This window comes from Epinephelus moara, chromosome 12 (assembly GCF_006386435.1).
Source record: "Epinephelus moara isolate mb chromosome 12, YSFRI_EMoa_1.0, whole genome shotgun sequence".
Classification (NCBI taxonomy): Eukaryota; Metazoa; Chordata; class Actinopteri; order Perciformes; family Serranidae; genus Epinephelus; species Epinephelus moara.
In genome coordinates, this window is record NC_065517.1 from 7799131 (window position 1) to 7820047 (window position 20917).

Consider the following 20917-nt stretch of genomic DNA (forward strand, 5'->3'; position numbering starts at 1 on the left):
AATATTACATATTATTAACTGAACTAATTTCTATGTTGCTGAATAGTTTAAACTATAACAAAGCCTCATATTTTATGAGACACTCATTTATTTTGTATGAAAACCTAGTTTATTTGACTACTGGGCCTAGCAACTTATTTAGCTGTCAGTAAAATGTAGTAAAATTGAAACTGTAGTAGTTAACTAAATGTGGTCCAATTACTACTTTAACTACAATTTGCAGTAGTTGGGTAGCAATTCAAATTTAGTAGTCAATTGCATAAGTTACTACTGCGATTGAAAACTATGAATAGAGTACCCCAGGACCAATGTTAGCTTGCTACTAGCTTTGTCTAAGTGTGTGTGCACTGCAATTGTGTCCCCTGCACATTGAACAGCAGACCTCATTTCAATCTTTAAAAAAAGAAAAAAAAAGGTTCTCTTTAAACTTTTTGAGGTGGAGCTAATATTAAATATTATGAATTTAACTAATTTATATATTGCTGGATAATTTAAACTATAACAAAGCATCATATTTTATGAGAAAATCATTTATTTTGTCTGAGACACAGTTTGTGGGCCTAGCTACTTATTTAGCTGTCAGAGAAATGTGTTGATAAAAACGAAAACATTTCCTGATGAAATGTAGTGGAGTTTAAGTATAAACTAACTACTGTTGCAGAGTAGTAAACGACTTGAAGTTTAATTACTACTTTATCCACAGTTTGCAGTAGTTGGTTAGCATTTTAACTACATTCAAATCTCAGTATCTTTAGTGTTTATTCACATAGGCTACTATTGCGATTGAATACTATGAATAGAGTGCCCCAGAAACAATGTTAGCTTGCTTCTAGCTTTGTCTAAGGGTGGTTAACTGGATATGATTGGCACTCCTTGAATATTTTGAAAAGATAAGTAAGTGTTTGTTTGCCATACATGTTCGCATAGAGTGCTTACTCTGCCAAGACAATAAAACTGGCCGGGTAACTTAATCATCCCATGTGTCGCTGCCACCATCTGCTGGCTAATGTTAAACCGAGAGAAGGATCATGTTAATTATTAATGTCAGCTTATAGGTTTATGGAATGCAGGAATAAATCAGAAAACTCGGAAATGAGTTAGCATTTTAGCACTCTGGATTCCCTCACCTCAAAGTCAATGACTTTTTTAATGTGTTTTTGGTTAGATGCCTGAAATAGGGTTTGTGGTTAACACAAATTTAAGAGGCCTTTGTGTTTCATTCTACCAAATAAAATACATTTTTAAGCTTTTATGTCCTAAAAAAGGCAGTTGCTAACAAGTGGCTAAATACAGAACGTCATCCAGTTGAACACGGCTTTACTGCTTTGTTGTTGTAGGGATGTTAACCATAGTGTAGTTCATTAATATCCCTGCATTAGCTTTAATTTCTGTCAGTTGCATTTAGGCTTGGAAAATCATAAAAGTGCTGTTCATTTGTGAGGATCATCTTGCTGAATAAAACATTTAAGTGTCATAAACATTTATTTGCCACAGATCTTATTTTCTGCAATAATCCAAAATCCAATGGAAAAATCCCATTGGCTTTTTGATGAGGGAACCAGGGTGATGCAAACAACCATGTCAGCCTACAGAAAAACGTCATCCCTGGAGCACCTATTTCCATAAAAGTTTAGCATCTTCCCTGAATCCACCTCAACAATTGCTCCTTATCCTCTCCTTAAAACACATCCTTGGACTGCCTACTGTAGGTGGCCTGCCCTAGTCCCTAATAAAACACACCTACACTAGGCTACTCAGTGTCAGCTCAGTTGTACCTTGGTGTAACAATATGAAATTCCAGACTCAGATTGTTATCATTTCCCGTGATGTAGTTCAAGTGTAGTCAAACTAACTTTTAAAAATAGTATACTTTGACAAACTATACCTTTTTGAGGGTAAGATGTAGTTAAACTACTTTTCATTGCAAAGTAGCTAGTAATTTGGTAAACTACAGTTTTAATGTAGCTTCCCTCAACATTAAGAGCAGCACAAAATGAAAATGGTCAAGTAAAGTACAAGAACCCCAAAATTGCTTAAGTAGCCTACAGTATTTGAGGAAATGGATTACAATGTCAAGTCAATGTAATCCATCGAAATCCAATATTTTTAATCAAATCAGAGTCCAATTTGTTTTACAAAATATTCATAACTCAAGGTTCACTTAGCTTTTTCAGTATATTTCAACCGCATCTCACAGGCTTTGACATACAGTTGGAAGCTCTGGAAAAAAAGCTAGTTATTATTGTCAAGCTACTGTTTCCAAGGTCAAAAATGTACTTTTACTCTCAGCAATAGTGTTTGAGTGAGCATATCTTTTAACATCCCACTTGCAGAAAGTTAAGCCAAATTCAAAATGTTGAAAGAAAAGACAAAAAAGTTGCCTTATAAATTAATAATTTATGATTTATTCAAACATAATTAACAAAATAAAAATAGAGTTGCTTGGTTGGCTTGGTTCTGCTCCCCAAGTTGCCCCCCCCCAAATGACAGTGAAGCCCTTGAAAAAGTGTTAAAGTTGCATTGACATTAATGTAAGGAAAATAAGTATTTCTGAAATGCTGCTCACATGTTAATGCATCAATATTGTCATACATAGGCTAATAATATAACATTGACAGGGGCCATTCTGCTGCCTAATGAGTACTTTATTTTTGAGACTTTGAATACTAAAAGATCCGAATACTTCTTTGACACTGTTTGATTCTATTCCAATTATTTTTTGTTTCCACTAATTGGTACCATGGTCTGTCCATTTTGTCACTGTGCTGCTCCTAATCCTCCTGGGGAAGATATCCCTTTGAATTTCTCCCTTTGTTTTTCTCATTTTGTTTTCCTTATGTGCTCAGATTTTTTATTGTAGCCCTCCCAGGCTGGCTCATCTAGAATAGTTCCATGTCTCAGTGGTAAATATGTGATAAAGGCTAATAAACTTGACTTTTTAATTGACATTTGACTTTGTGTGAAATACAACTTGTTGGTTCGGAGCACCTCTGTCAATCTGTCTCTACGGACTCTGAGTTCAGTGAAAGTTCTGCTGACCTTTGATGTAACAATTTAGCCTCGCAAGCAAGACCCTCCTTGATCAGACAAGTAACACTTATGTAATGTCAAAATTACATTTGTGAGGAGGGATGTTATATAAACACAGCACTTGATGAATGCTAATTACATGCTCCACTCACAGGGAGTAATAAAGCTAGTTCCCAATGGAGGCTTTCCAAACCACTAGGCAAGCACAACTCATACTAATGAGCATGAACTAATTTGTTGTGATATTGAACAGAGGGTTGTTAATAGCAGGAGCCATCCCTCTCCCCTGAAATAATTATTCTAATCGCTCATTTCAAAGGTGATTAAAATGCTCTCACCTGGCAGTTTTTCCGGGACTACCTGCACAGGCATATGGTTTGGGACCTGCGGTCAACAGGAAGTTGCATGTTTGTTTACTCTCTTAGCTGCCTGAAATCTTTGAAGGGCCAGACCTGATAGACTGCTGTCCTTCTGGACAGGTGACTTTCACTGCTTGCATAGAAGGCATCCTTGCAGCCGTGTGGCATCATCATGCAGCAACATGAGGATATTGAGTAATATGCTGCAATACCAAAGTGACATTCACCAGCTGGGGATGGAATTTAATGTGATCTGTGAGAGGACAAAATACAGCTGTCATCAGGTCTGTACAATCCATTCAGGAGATCCTGACATTGAACACACAGTGATTACATTTATAAGTCCATTTCCAAGCTGGATTTTCTAGTTGAAGTCTTTGAAAAAAGAGGTTGCCAAACAGCCTACAGTTGTCTTAGATAAGCACAATATTCTTCGAGTGTCAGTTTGGTTTCTGCTGATGCTGTTCGATCATAGGACAAGCACTTCGGTGAGTATACTGATGACTTGTATCTCTGAGTCAGCCCTTGAGTGGTTCTCCTCCTACCTCTCTGTCAGGAGCTGGTGTTCAGTCACTGTTGATAACTATGCCCCCTCATCTTTCAGATGTATCTTCTCCAAGACTGTAGGTCAAATGCTTGAGTCAAGTTTTCAAGCTGTGTATACTTAAAGAAACATTGTCTCTGGCTGGCAATATTGGGTCCAATCCCTCTTTGTTTGAAGAATATCAACTCTTGCCATCACGCTGAAAATTTAGAGTCCCACAGACTTGACTGAACAGGTTAAGGAACAACCCCGAAGTACTACTATGGCTTCTAAAGAGCCTCAGTGTACATAGGTTGAACACTGAATGTGATAGGAATTACTAATTTGTTGCACTGAATCCACTTTTCGTAATGTCTGGTGTCATTTTTTCAGCATTTGTAGTATAGTTCTGTTGTTTGGTTAAATGTTGTTTTGTAATTTTGGATCTGTGTGTACCTATGTGAAACAGTTGTTGCCCTGGGATACAAGAAGAATTGCTGAATGTTTAATGATAATAAAGTGAAATCAAATCAAATCAAATCAAATCAAATCTTCTTTTCTGTGGTGTGCCCCAAGGCTCTATCTTGGGTCCTGTTTCAGTTTGCCTCATATGCTCCCACTTGGACAGAAAATATGATGTTTTAAAGGCTTCTATACAATTATTCGTGTCACTTAATAAGTGTAAAAATTTAGCAAAATTAGTCAGCTCAGTTTCTCTGATCTTAAATGTACCCTTTGAAATCTAGGCATCATTATTTACAAGACAGTGATTCTTTACCATTATGTGTGATTTTTAATTTGATCCTATTTTTTCCACATGAGGAACCTCAACAATCTTAGGTCCATTGTGTCTGAGAGTTTGATGGAGATAAATATTCATGATTTATTTCATGCCATCTAGACTGCTGTAACTCTTCTAACACCTTTCACTACAGTAAACCAGACTTTCCTGGAACACTTACAAGTGGTCCAGAATGCTGCTGCAGTACATTAGACCAGGTCTTTAAAAGAGTCTGCTGTGACAAAGAGCTTCACTGGGTTCACATCAAATTCAGAATTTAATTTACGATTCTTGTGCCCCCTTGTAGAGTCCGGCATGGTCAGGCAGCTGCCTTCATTAGCAGCCCAGCGGCCAGAAGCAAATGTTGGCATTGTACGTTTTTGCAAACCACAGACATTATATGTGTACGTTCGATACTTATCACATAAAGTAACGCAGTATATGAGCTGAATTTGTGTGTTTCCAGCGGCTTTTTAAGACACCAGGCTTGTGTATTTTTTTTAGCGACCTGTCATTGTTGATGTCTGTCAAGACATCGCTATGTTTCCTGCCAGGCTAGTGCTATCAAAAGCAGTTGTATTTTTTTTTTTAGATATAGCTGCATTTCCTGCTAGGAGAGTGCAATGAAAAGCAGTTGGGTTTTTTACGGGGACATTGCTGAGTTGCCTGCCTGGGACACTGGTATGACAAGCAGTTGTTTTTTACTGAGACATTGTTGCGTTACCCACCTGGCATAGTGTCATGAAAAGCTGTTGTTTATTGCTGAGACATTGCGGCGTTTCTTGCCTGGATATTGCCATTAAAAGTGGTTGTTTTTTTACAGAGACTGCTGCATTTCCTGACTAGGATAGCGTGACCAAAAGCGGTGTTCTTTTTACTAAGACACTGTTGCATTATCTGCCGGAATAGAGCCAAGAAAAGTGGTTGTTTTTTTACAGCAACATCAACAGCTTCTCCAGCTGTAATTTGTTTTTTAAGCCCAAACCATGATCTTTTCCTAATCATAATCAAGTGAGTTTTGTGCCTGAACCTAACCACACATTAACCACAGTGCTGCTGAAACCTACGTACAAATGTAATGTATCCATGATTTGCAGAAATGTACAATACCAACTATTGCAGCCCTCAATCACCAGCAGGTTTCTGAGGTCTTCAGATCAAGGTCTGTGGTTGTTTCTCACTCCTCTCGATTTACTGGCCCCTGAAATTTAAAAAAACAAAAAACAAACCTAAAATCATTTCTTTTGGACTTCAGATGTGTCATCCCTTTTTAATCAGCTCAAGATATACCTTTTTAGACTTGTATTTCATTCATCTTTATTTTATTTTCTATCAATATTTTTGAAAGTGCTCTCATGTCTATATTTTATGTATGCTGCTTTGACTTGTGAAATACTTTGTGATACCTGCTCCAAAAAGGTGTGACACAAATAAATGTACTCCTTTCTAGAAATCCTTGTATTCTTTTGTCTCATGCACAGTAGGAGTCAGTGTGTTATGTGTTAATATGGCCACAGGGTGTTGCTGTTGCACTTCCAACAGCTGGCCTCTCCTTCAGATGAGTCTGATAGTGATCAATCACAGTTCCCTCTTTTTCTCCACTTATATAAGACCAGTATATTTCATCTGTTTGTGCGCCACTATACACAGGAATTTCTCACAATTAGAATGCATTCATTTATATTCTTATGTCAGCATCAGCACTCTCCTACGCGGGAAATAATCTGTTCCCTCCGTTAAGTCGTATGATTGATTACGGTTCAGTCGTGCAGCTGATGAACATTTGTCTTGTGTTTATGGCTTTTAAGTGCCACGAGCGCTCCAGGTCGGCGTTATGGATATCTCCGTCCCCGATAAGACTTACATTGTTTAATTAGAGTGGAGGCAAAAAAAAAGGCCACTGTTTGCAAATATTCACCCAAATCATTTTCTATAAGTGGAGCAACTCCCACCGCTGCACCCCACTGACAAGTAAACACTGTAGACACTGGGGACCGCTGCAAAGTCATTTTGCAAAATCATTTTAACTTTATCTAAATGCTCCGTTCACTTGCGCTGAATTTATTTGACAGATGAAATACATCACCTGAAAAATAATCCCATAGGCTAATTAGTATTAGTCTGAGGGACTGTTTCTGCAGCGTGCACACGGCTGAATACCCAATAGAGTCACAGTGCGAATCAAAGAGCTACACCTGAAAGAGTGGCTTAAATCCTATAGAAGGCTCTGCAAAGACTGTAGCAATGGGACTATTACAGCCAAGGCATGTTCAAAGCCCAGGTAGAAATGAATGCATTATTTGCCTCTCTGTTCTCACTTGAAGAGCTGCTTTGAATCAGATTGCCTCCCCAGCCTCCTTTTCCCTCCTGTTCACCAAGTGACAAAGCAGCTCCAGTCCATCACAGTTGGTGGTGGCTGCACCAGTGTATGGACTGACTGCTCAGCGGGGATGTGGGGGGTGTGGGGGGTACAGGCAGAGTGACCTTTCTGTATTCTCCCACCAAGACTGGGATGCATCAGAGTTGATAAGTGGCCTTGAGAGGAGGGTACGAGGGCCCACGTTGCTGTTAGACGCAGCCTTTCCCTCCCATCCTAACCCACCAACCACCCACTCAAACGCCTGTGTGATGAAGCCTCCCTTGTTTCTCTTGTGGGATAATTTATCCACTCAGGCGTATCTGAGGGGAGTGGCTGACCTTTTCATTCTGAACACTAATGCTACCTTTTGGGTGATTTTAAGAGCAGGAGTTGGTGTGTTGCACAAGACACCTGCCTGCTGGATTAGCCTCTGACAAGCTCAGTGTTATAATAAAAGTAGTGATATTTTCACCCTTTTTTTAATGAGGTAAAAATATTACTCTCAGTTGCCCTCCACTTTTATTATTTTCTACCACGTAATTTACTTTTATTAAAAAAAGATAAAAGTCTTGAGGCAAACTATGCTTATTTTCAACGTCACATATTTCATGTTTTCTTTTTCTCTTTTTAAATCATGTTGAGGCTGAATTTATCCTCTGAAGATTATGGAACCTTTTTTTGTTGTTGTACTTTTTAACGATATAAGAGGGGAGACATTGTATCACACACACCCACAAATGTTAATTGTAGAATTCTGGTACAGGTAGAATTCACACAATAATGTCCAATACCTATTTACACCAACTTACACCAGTAAAGACTGAGTATGAGTATAATACTATCAACCAATAAAATGATTTAAAATGTGTTATCAATAAAATAACTTAGTTGAATAGAAAGCATAAATTATATTAGAAATGTTTGTATAATTTGTAAGAAAAAACTATTATTAATATGAATTCTTTATAAGCAATGCTTTGACCTTCTTTTCAAAAAGTCTGTGGTTATTGAATTATTTTATGCCTACAGCAGGGGTGTATTTTACCAGAGGAAAAGAGGGGGCATGTTTCCTGCACTTTTTTTTTTTTTTTTTTTTTTTTTCCCAGATGGCAGTATTGGACCCCTCCACAATATTTACAATCCAAAAAAATGACATTAAATGTTATATTAAAAAAAAAGGTATGGAGGTTTTCCCACAACAAACTTTATGATTAATCTACTGATTAGTGACCCACAAATTAATTGACATAAGGTTACAGAGATAAGGTTTGGGAGAGCAACCATGGTAAAGACGTACCTTAAAATGACTCGAAGTTCACTCAAAATTCACATGGTTCTGAACATCGTCCTCCTAGGGAAGGTCCCAGGGGAAAGTCCTGTGTTTTGTGACCCATCCACCACCCCGACCTGCCCCCTAATACTACTACTACTACTACTAATAATAATAATAATAATGATAATAATAATAACAATAAACTTTATTTATATAGCACCTTTCAAAGCACAGTTACAAAGTGCTGTGCAATAAAACTAAACACAATTAAAACACAAGAACCGCTTTGGTTTTTCTTTCCCCTGGCAGTGCATTAGTCACGTGACCAAAATATGTGGGTAATGTATGACTTACTGGCTCAAAATTATGTGGGATATGTTCGAATTTGGTGCATTACTTTCCATAGGAAAATGTATGAACAGTGCATAAGAACAGCCAGGAAGGGTGGAATGGTGTTTGTATCTTATTAGTTGTAGGCTATTACATAGAAAATGAATGGAGACTATGGAAATAAGAATAACTCAAAAACTATAAAGAATTTAGAGATATGTATAAAATCATCAAAGGTGGTAACAGTATCCTTTATAATGAAGCTAAAAGTGTCAGGTCTGAACACTCTGGGATGAGATACAATATGAAATCTTGAGCTCCATAGGGTTTGATGTGGTAAAAATGCTTTTTTTTTAAAAAAAATCTATCTCCAAAAGTATAAAAGAGATTTAAAAAACAGCAAATTTTGCACACTTTGTTACATATTAAGATAAAAAAGCTTATTACTTCTCACTTTACACATGTTGCTTTATTGTGCCACCTTTATTGTTTTTGAGCAAAGATTCTTGATTAATGTGGTAACCTGAACCAACATACCATACCGTATTACCATAGGCTCTAGTTTTGTCATAAATACATATTTGATAATCATATTGCTTTGAGGTGTAGGGCACTATTATTACAAATTTGAACAAAATGTTAGCAGTTAGTGAAAAATTATGTAAGATTCTATACTTTTTCACCTAGGGGTCAGTCAATATATTGATCAATTTCATCACTTTTTGCCATATAAAAGATTTTTGTAAAGACTATGCAATTTTTGAAGGGGGCATATCAAAATTATGAAAAAAGCATGGTCAGGTTTTGTTCTACCTTGGGTTGAATATCTGAAAACTCTGCCTTTAAAATCAAAAATTCTGCCCCTGATGCAAAGGCATCTTATTCCAATTCCTGGCACCATAGAAATTTAAAGAATAGGTAGGCCTACCCATGCTGGATCTCTGTTGTCATGAATATGAAATACTACCCTGAGCTGTACTCAACAGTCATCAGAGATAACCATCGTACGCGTAGCTACTTGAAGGGCAGGCCCGTCCAATCACAGAGCTTCAAACACACATGGGGTCAAATCTTAATGATTGAAGACAAGTCAATAACTATTTTCTAATGTCCTCTAGATTATGTGATGACTGAAAATAAAGCATATAATGTATAATGTAACAGGAGCGCTACTGGTGTGTCCCTCAAACCACCGGTGCTCACGGAAGGGTTAAAATCCAGAAGGCTTGCGCCTTCCTGAGGAAGTTGGTTGGTTGGTGTTTATAATGACTCTTGTCCATTAAATAAAGGCTTTTTAATTTTTCCAAACCGACCTAAGTGCCTGGACTTTGATTTTTTAAGGCATATAATGTGTTTGGGTCTTGTTTACTACTTAATGATGATTCTCATTTTTGAATTGCAGCAATACTGTGTAAAACTGTCAGGTTTTCATGTGTCTATGATCCTCCTCTGTCACTGCTCAGAGCAGAGAAATGGAAACCTATCAGGCTAGCTGCTTTAAGTTAGCTTCAAGTTTAAATAACGGAGAAACAAATAAGCTGTAACACAGCATGAGGAAAGTGAGGAACAGAAAAAGCTCAAATTCTGCCGTCCTTGTCAGAGCTGTGCCATGACCTGTGCTATTTCCCCGTCAGAGAGTAAGTGGATGGATATGGATGCTAATTCAGCCCCAAATCAACCTGCCAGTAGCCACTTTTCTCTGATGCCGGACTTGATGAAGTAGCCTACTGGGCATAAAGTTAAACCTCAGTGACTTATTCCCCAACATGAATGGTATCCTACAGGCCTTGGTCAGCACACACAACAATCTATAGCTACAGTTACATCACACTGTTAATCAGATCAAGCCTGTCATCAGAGCATCAGTGTTGACACAGACTTAACTTTCTTAAGACTTCACTGAAACGGAACAGAATGAACTAGACAATAGTGAAAATAATTCACTGTGCTGACATGCAGTCATCACAGTTATTCCATTTACATCTTATTCCATTCTGATACCTGTTTTGGTGCTGCTGTTTCTGCAGTTCTGCAGGAGTGGATGTGCTTCTGCAGGAGTGTATGAGTGTGTGTTATTATTTGACTGTTGTGCCAGGTTGTTTTCCTATTGTGTCCTGTGGGCTTGTTGATTTCTTTGTCTGTGTTTTGTGGTCCAAGTATCTGTACCAGGGTTATATTGTAAACTAGAACTGAAACTTAAACTGTAATAACTAACTAATACTAAACTGAAACATTGCTTGGTTAAGAAATGGATAACTATAGTATAGTCTTATAAAATGAAATAACAAGAACATGATTTAAATATTGTAGTAGATAAAATGCAATTTAACCAGGCCCCCCCAAAAAGATTAAAACATTATGGCTATTCCTGCACAGTGCAAAATGTCTGCAAAACTTCACAATGTTATTGTCCTCACAACGTGAAATTCTAACATCATTAGACATTTAAAATATCTTAAAACTGATTTTCATTCCCATCAAAATTTAACTTCTATCTGACGTAAGAGTCCACCGTCTTTCTGACATCATATTGATGTCTGGTGCCTGCTGGGTTCATACTTCTATGACTTTATTCTTGGCCCTAACAAAATCAAACTAAAAATACTGTAAAATTAAAACTAAATACATAAAAGCTAAAACTAAACCTTTATGAAAAGCTGAAACTAAACTAACACTGGCAAATGCACTCCCGAAAACTGATTAAAACAAAGAAAAACAAATTCAAAATAATTTTAACTTTGATCTGTGTGTATGGTTTGGTGTGTTTAACTTTTGTACAGGAGACCACTGTAGAGTTTGCATCCCAGACATTTACCATTTACCTTTTTAATTATTTTTATTTACCTTATTTATCTATATTACTTTACCTGCACCATACCTATATATCCTATATATATACCTATATTCAAGAAAGACAGAATTTTAAAAAAGGCTGGCAGTAGGCAGTAATATGACTTTTACTGGACTTGTTTTTGGGTTTTGCAGAATTGTCCTAAATCAGTGTTTTTGTCTGACAATCATGGGCGCAGGAAGGTGGATGCTCAGGGCACCGTAGCAACCCTATTGACAAGGGTTAGAACAGCACAGTCTTTAAATACCTGGCTATTTTACCAGAACTCATGGGCTCATGAACATTTGTTCTAAATTTTGAACAGCATATAATAAGGTGGGATGGCACCAAGCTGCAGTGGTTAGCACTGTTGCCTCACAGCAAGGGGAACTGCCCATTGGTCCGACAGCCCATTGGTCTGACATCCCATTGTTCCGACCATATTAAACCCATTGTTCCAAAGTCCCATTGTTCCGAAATCATCATGATGCCCTGTGGTTAAGGTCTGGTTAGGTTTAGGCACAAAAACCACTTGGTTAGGGTCAGGAAAAGATCATGGTGTGGGTTAAAATGAAAAAGAAAGTGACAAACACATAAGCTGTGAGCCTGCTCCGCCTCAAGCCTTTCCCAGCTGACCCAGAGCCGGTCACGGCACACCATCAAGGTAGAAATACGCCCGCCGGGAGCCGTTCAGCACCACGGACCGTCGGACCAATGGGCTGTCGGACCAATGACATGGACCCACAGCAAGAGGGTTCTGTATGTGTGGGTTTTCTCCAGATTCTTCTGCTTCCGCCAACAGTCTAAACACATGTGTGTTAGGTTCACTGGTGACTGTAAATTTGTGAATGTGAACTTGAATGGTTGTCTGTCTCTATGTGTCAACCCTGTGATTGTCCAGCAATCTGTCTGCCTATCGCCCAATGTCAGGATTTTTCCGGGGCGATTTTGTCAAGGCAATATTGTCAGTGCGACATTGGGTGAGACATTGATACCCAACATGATAAAATGAGCTAATTTAATTAATTCCTCCGATCTGATGTGACAACGTCATCAGGTCAAAGTGCAACTGTCAGGGTTGGCTCATGGGGTAGCTAAACTTTGGGAAAGATTCGCAGCAGTGAGAGCTAATCAATAGCTTGGACAGGCTGAGAAAGACCAGAAAATCATTAGGACAGTTTTGGAGCTGCTTTTCAGATCCATAAAATATCTTGCACGCCAGGGACTTCCAGTGTGGGGGCAAAGCCATTGGGATGCAGTCTACGGCACATGAGTAGATGTACCATTATGATTCGCCCAGGGGACGACGTGAGTGGCTGTCCGACACCATTCAAAATGAAATATTAGAAATTTTGGCACATGCAGTGCAGAGAAAATGTATCTGAGATGAGAGTGCGCTAATGGGACCACCAATGTTAGTACATCTGAGCAGTTTTCCTGTGTCTCCTTACCCCAGTCATCAGAATAAATGTTTAAATTTTACATTTCTGCAAACCATGGGTAAAAACATCTGTACGTTATTACGTAGTGGATATGCTAACCTGGTTAATGGATGCTGAGGCTTAGGCACAGAAACCACTTGGTTAGGCTTAAGAAAAGATCATATTTTGGCTTAATTGCAAATATATTTAAGCCAGTAATCTACTTTTTACTTCACTACATTTGCCATCCTTTGTTACGAGTCTGCACTAAGTGATCAAATGTAGGGGGAGAGCAGGCAAAGAGCACCTCAGTTGCAAATGTGAGATGTTTTTAAAACTCCAACTTCAAGAAAAACACCGTGCTAATGTTACAATGAACAGCATTGAAACTGACTGCACAACCAAACAAAAAGCACAGAGCTGCCAGCCTCTGACCTCATGACAGCCGCGGCTAACGGGGAATTAAACCAGATGAGTGAGGTAAGCCTGCTAGTATTAATGTCAATGTTACCAGTTAGCTAACGTTAGACTGCTAGTCCACAGCCGATGTTTGCATTTACAGTGAGTGAGCTGATGATACTGCTATGGTATTAGAGTCAAAACTCTGCAAAAAATCATGTCGCTAACAATAACCACTTACCAACTTAGTGACTCCTCTTCATCCCCAGTGGGACTTAAGGCTGCAATGAGATCTGTCCATCCCATCCCCTTCAGGAAGTATGCGGGTCTTTGGCTTTCGTAGTGGCCAGATAGTGGTACTACAATTTCTATGGTCTGTCATGTGATGCCATAGGGCCCACAAAGACCTTTTTTCCCGAAGACCTACGTTGGGAAAGAGACGTCTATAAATCAGCGGATAATTTTTTTTAATGTCACAATCCTCACGAAATGACTTGTTTCACTATCAAGATTTAATCTATTCAGTCCAATTACATTTGGAAAGTCTAAAAGAACCCCAAGAATAAATCATTATATCCTCATCATATCCCCCCACGTCACGGGAAGTCTCTAGTGCGCCTGCTCTATGGACCCATTGATGCAAAAGCAGGGCTGATCATCCATGTAATTTAATACCGTGGCTTTATGTGCCACTGAGCAACTTTCATTGGAATGAACAGAGCCCCACCGCTGATACAGTATCCAGGTCTCTCAATAGATCCATGGCTGCTCCTTTCCCTATAACAGCTGCATCTTGTCCAGCAGACACACCAGCTAGCAGGGCCATTTCCAGCTTTTTGGGGGCCCTATGCAAAATCTTGTTGTGTCCCCCTATTTTAGTCACTCATGAATACACACCAAACCTGCATCATATTTTATATGCATGTCAGCATATCAAATGCTATGTTTCACACAAAAAAAAGTGATTCCAATTTAACTTAGCCCATTGGTCCGACATCCCATTAGTCCGACGTCCCGTTGTTCCGATATGTGATTATACTAGGCTATACTGTATTTGTGTACCATAAAGGATCAGCAACACAACAAAAGTAGGCTACTGGTCGAGATACAAGTGTCATAGAAAGAAGAGAGTGAAACACCATAAACTCCTGTTATTAACTCTGGCTCTGCCTTGATGGTGCGCCGCGACCGGCTCTGGGTCAGCTGGGAAAGGCTTGAGGCGAAGCAGGCTCACAGCTTATGTGTTTGCCACTTTCTTTTTCATTTTAACCCACACCGTGATCTTTTCCTAACCCTAACCAAGTGGTTTTTGTGCCTAAACCTAACCAGACCTTAACCACAGGGCATCATGATGGGATTTCGGAACAACGGGACTTCGAAACAATGGGTTTAATATGGTCAGAACAATGGGATGTCGGACCAATGGGCTGTTGGACCAATGGGCAGACCCCGTAAAAAACACCCTGAATATGTTTAGAAACAAATTAACTTACTTTCAGTGATTTATTTTAGACAAAGAAAATTGACCGTAAGCCAGGGCGGGATCAGCCAGTGGTGGCTTCGCGCATGCACGATTCATTTGCAGTCTGGACGAGGAGGGGTGAACATCTCCTGCTCGGACTGCAGTTGGGAGGGACTGCTGTGCGAGGACTGGGCCACCTGTGAGTGCTTTGGGACGGGGGAGGGGCGCATGGCAGCACCCGCTGCTCGTTGAGAAGAGTAAGAACGATACATGCTTTCACGTCAGAGTCTCCAAAAGTCTCCAATAACACCATAAAAAGTCGCTAGATTTGTCGCTAGAGGGGTCTGAATACTCGCTAAATATAGTGACAGTGTCGCTAAGTTGGCAACACTATAAGTAGGTTTCTCAAATGGTAATTTTCGCTTTTACTTGAGTCATTTTTATGGGGGTAATTGGACTATTTTGGCACAGATTGTCAGTACTTTACCTACCGCTGGCGAAAATATGTTCCCTCGCCCATGCTGGCAATAAGGTCATTTCATAGTGACTAACTCTGGGAGATTTGTCATTTATCTTTAAATATTTTCCCCAGACCTTTAAACCATGTACAATTTAGTGGCTGAAAAACCAAAAACAGTTAACGTCCTTCATCAATTATATTCTAGCCAAACATTCTAGTTCTGTCAGTCACTTTCCCCTGGGTCTATCCTGCAATGCTTTCTCTGCCCAGACTGCTTTCTAAAAAACATCCGAGATAACTAACAGAGGGTTTTTTGAATGTGTAGCATTGAGCTTTATATGTTTCTGAAGCTGAAATATGTGACCACATTGAGCATAACCAGCCATCAGCCAGTTCTTCCTTGAAAGGCTTTGTTTGTTTTGTTTTTTTACATTTAGCTCAGTGCACCAGTATATATTTTCCAAGCAAATCAATCATATTTAAACAAATTGCAAAACTGTTGGATAGTATCTAGAGTTGTAGATTAGTTCTCCAAAGAGCTCCCATGGGATCCATCTCGGTAAACACTACATTTCATCCGGAGCCACCAGCTTGACAGGCCTGTCTGCGGATTTGTTTTGGCTTTGGAGTATATGATTATGGAAACAAATCACTGGTACACAGTGGTTCAAAGCTGAAGCGGTTTTACACTCATTTAGAGGCTTGGTGTTTTTATTGGAAACATAAGAGGTTATCACAGGGCTCGTATAGCCCATGACATCATCTCAAAGAATGTCTGGTAGCCAAGTCTTGAAATGAAGTTAGGACTGCTCCCACAGAGTTCCTGATAAATACTCATTTATCAAACCTCTTTCACCTGGCTGTGTCCTCGACAGTGCTTCCAAAAGGGCGTGTTGAAAGATAACATTTTTTTCCCCCAGCTTTTTTGTAGTTTGCAGACTTTACGCATACAACTGCTTTCCACATCAGAGACAAGTTAATACAATCAGTTATTCCTGGCATCTTCTCCTTTGGTACTCCGACAGCTCACCCAGTCAAGAGTCTGCAGCTGTGATAAAGACAGAGCCTTTTGCCAAGGAAGCGGCCAGTGCAGCAGCACATCAGTGTTGTGCATCAAAACGCCTGGAGGAGTGGGATAAGGTAATGTCCGTACCCTTGAGCGGGTGGACAGTATCAAGGCGAGAACACAGAGGAGCAGAGTGTGGCAGTCTCCAGAGGGGGGTCAGAAGGGGATCAAGGGCGTTCTTGTTATTTGTGATTATTCCTCCTAGTGTCTGCTGGACTGCTTTTGAAAGTGATAAGAAACAGCATGAAAAAGTGGACAGCATTTTAGAGCCACTCCTCAACTCAGAAGCCCCGTATGAAATTGTTACAGTGTGAGGAACTAATTTCTTTTCAGTGGCACTGGGTCATCAGGTGTGCAACCTCTCAGGGATTTGGGGGGATTATGGCCAGTGGCCACCCCTTAGCCCCATCTCTCTGCCTGACCGCAGACTTTCACTCCAGCATCTCTGCAACATCAGGGAATGTTTATGTGACAGGTATACAGGAGAAAGTTGTTGGGAGTAATTTTAAGACTTGTAAGGACATTTAGTTTAATGTATTCACAAGGATTACACACAATCAGCATTTCAGTCTTTCTAGTCAGCTAATTAAGCAACACTGGAGGTTTATGTTGTGGTCATCACTGTTAATTATTGAAATAAGGCAAGTATGGATCACTACAAGCTTATGTCTAACTACAAGTGGGTCTGATTTGCTGATAAAAGGTCCACGGAACAAGACTTTACATAAAAAAATTTAAGGAAGTTAACTATCAAACACCAAAGGTGCTTTTTGGTCAAGAGAAAAAAAAAGAAAAATATCCAGCATTCTGTTCTCATGCACTGTTTGTACGAATACCCATTAAAAATAATGCACCAGAGTTTGTATATAACCCACATAACAATGAAGGCTGCAATCACATGAACAATACGCTGACAGGAGTAAAGAAGGAAATAGTATAAAGAGCGGAATTCCGTGTAAGAAGGCAGATTGGGGTGGTGGATGGGTCAAACAAACACAGGACTTTTCTATAGGATAACACTCAGAATGTTTACATGCACAGTTAAGTCGGGCTACGGTTGTAGCTCAACTAGGCCAAATAATTGGACTACTGTCCTTGTCCCAGTATACAAGCATGGGAGGGAATCGATTTATTGACAGAGGCATGTCTGACTCCGCTACAGAAGGTGGTGATATGCCCCCTTTCAGCTTGTTAGTATTGGACCTTTTTACGGTTGACCTATTACATCACAGACCAAACAATCGATAAACAAGTTCTCTGTGGTTAGCTAAACTGGTACCATGGTGGACAAATTTACAGCTCTGTATATTTTGTACATGCTGACACAGCATTAACTGTGTGTCCTTGTCCATTCAAAAATGCATGGCTCTGGATGTAGATTTTGCCATATTGTTACCTTCTTCTTCTGTTACCCATTAAATGCTATTCGACTTCTGGGTCAAAGCCCGGGGCGAAAACTATGAGCATGCGAAGAGTGCCCTGGCCAGTTTGGGTCCGATTGACTGTACATATGCAGGAGTAATTCGACTCCTTATTGCATTATCTGGGTGTGTTAGTTCGACCTTGAGAATTTTAGTATGATTTCAGTCAGACTAGCATGTTTACATGTATTAAGTCCGGTTTTAATTGGACTTACACAATAAATCAATTTTCTCTAATGTCATGTGCCGTCTGAGTGATTGTGTCGCTTTTGAAACCAAGTGAAATTTGAGTTATTTTAAGGTACATTGTCACCATGTTTATTTTCCTGAACCTAACCTACGTAACCTAAATTGCCTAAACCTAACCTATGTAACTTTACCTTAAGTATGTAACTTGACGTAAAATATGTAACGTTCATTTCCTAAACCTATCAAACTTTCTTTGCCTAAACCTAACCTATGTAATTTTGCGTTAAGACTGTAACTTAATGTACAATACGTATGTAAAGTGACAACACCATTTGCAAGTTTTAATTCATTAGATATCATACGCACCACTGTATGAGTTTGCATCTAATCACCAAGTTTAAAATTCACAGCATATAATGTGTTAAAATTAGGTGCCGACACCAATGTCAATGGAAAGTCAATTACAGTACAAATAGTCACAATTTTAAACACCTGGTTAATGCTGTGAAACGTTTGCAGTTTGGTTAGGGTTAGGGGTTAGACTGAGTAAAAGATTCTGGTTTTGGTTAAAATTAACGCGTATGTCATTACATCACGAAATGTTACGTGAAGTAGTTACATAGTAACGTAAAGTACGTTTTAAAGTTAAAACAATTCAACATTGATTTTTGGTTTCACACGGGACCAGAGGTGGACTGGGACTAAAAAACATCCCTGGACTTTGACTCGGCCCAGCCCACAACAACCGGTGCGCATACGGTATGCGCTTCCTTCTTCTTCAATTTGATTGCCGGCCTGCCGGCTCATAGATATCTATGGGCCAGCTGGCATCCAATTTAAAGGCTGCCACCTAGCGGACTGGACGTGGAACAGTAGATTATCAGGGAGGAAAAAAAACCAAAAAAAAAACGGTGATGACTGCGTGGCGGCCACCGGCTGTCCTGGAGTACTGGCCATTCTGTGATCCTCCAGAACCTCCAGATGGCCAGTCCGCCCCTGCACGGGACACGAATAGTAGTCTTGATGGTGAAAGTCTTATATTTAGCTGACTCTGTCAACCAACCCAGCCTCCTCCATGCATGGACTTTCTCGCTCTTTGTACTACTCTCTGCATAATATTTCACAGGGAATTTGTGTGTACCACAACAGAGGATACCAATTGACTTTCCCTAAAAAGAAAAGTCCTGTGTTTGTTTGACCCATCCACCAACCTGCCTTCTTACACGGAATTCCGCTCTTTATACTATTTCCTTCTTTAATGTGGTAATAAGTAAGTAATGTGGTGTTTAATAACATTATTGCAGAAACTGTCACTGTATTCTGAAAGTAGATTAGTCTGTTAAAAAAACTCCCTGCTCTTCTTTGTACTGCCTCAAACAGCATTTGCAAAATCCACCGAGCCAAGGAGTTGCTCCAACTGGTGGGTGGTGTTTTGTTTCAGCTTGACTGTTTCGAACACGGCAGCCAGGTCACAAACTTGTCATTTTACAGCTGAAGAGTACATTAAAACATTTTTCTGAAAACATGTGAAGTACGGAAAAGGTAACGCAGTCACAGAATATCGATTCATATGTGCGCGCTGACTAGTGTGACAGTGCAGTCCACAAGCAGTGACTGATGAGACCGACGGCTGCGATTGGTCGTTTTCATTGATGTGCAGTTATAACATTGAAGCATTACAAGACAATAGATAAGGCAGAGGAATGTACCTTTTTTCACAGATTATCTTTGTCATTTAGTGCTGTGTTAATGTAGTGACAGTTTAAACAAATATGACAAAAAAATCTCTTTGTAAGTTACCAACTACAGCTTTTAGAAGTCGTACTTATTTCACATATTTCTGTGAGACCAGGCTGTAAAATTTTGTTGTGCATCTCTTATTACAGTCAATAAAAATTCAATTTCAATTAAGTTTAAAATTGATGTGAAATGTAAGTGCAGTCCGTTGAAAATATTAACACTAAACACTTTATGAGCATCACTTCTCTCAACTTCCTAAATAACAATTACCATCTCATTTGCTGACATGAATTCAAATGAAATGTGGGGTTACACTGCACAGACATCAGAGTGACTGAGGGGTTTGGAGTGTTTCCAGAGCTCCGTGGCCCAGCATTTATCTCCACATGGCTCCTTTGCAGCAGAGGAGACTTGTGGCAGCTGCTTATTTTGCCCCTACCTTGGCATGGCTGATGAACTGTGACAGCTGATGTCTGAACAACCAGTCAAAGAAACTGCCTGTAATGAGGAGTCTGCTGCTTGAGAGACAGATGCCATCATATTTCAGATAAAGTTATTCCCCTGCTCTGCCGGGGCCGTACCGGCTCTGGCAGGCTCACTGTGCCGGTGGCTGTCACGTGGTAGGTTATTCTGAGATCACTCTCTGTCTGAGCAGAGGGGGGAGAAGCAAATATCTTGGCCCCTACCTACATGTGTGAAAATGCGGCTCTACACATATAGCTTCATAGAAAATGCAGAATCTGGCCTTCAGTGTCGCTTTGGCCAGCTGCCTGTGGATGAAACAGGCCAAAGCGAGCTTCAAAGCCAGATTGTGTTGATTTAGACAACAATAGGAATCGGTCTTGGCTGGAGTTGTTTTTGGAGTCCTAATTGAAAAGCTACATTTCCCACTGGTTTGAAGGTTACTCAGCTATGTTTAAGCTAGCATGACTAACATCTTTAATTAGTACATCATTAATATATCCATCTGTATAAATCCCATAAATAAGCAACTTTTCTGTAGTTGGAGAGACTCTCCATACTCATGCCAAATCTGTATTTTTGTACATTGAAATGTAAGCAAACGCACCATTTGTATCACAGTTAGCTAATGTGTTCCAAGTTTTGCAATGGCTGATTCAAACACACAGCTTCTGAACAACACTCCACAGCAGACTTGTCACTGCTACAGATGGCAGGACTTGCATACAGTTACAATTAATAGGGTTTAAAAGGGTACTTCAGCTATTTGGTATTGCACTTCCATAAAGTTAGGGAACTCATGAGAGACAGAT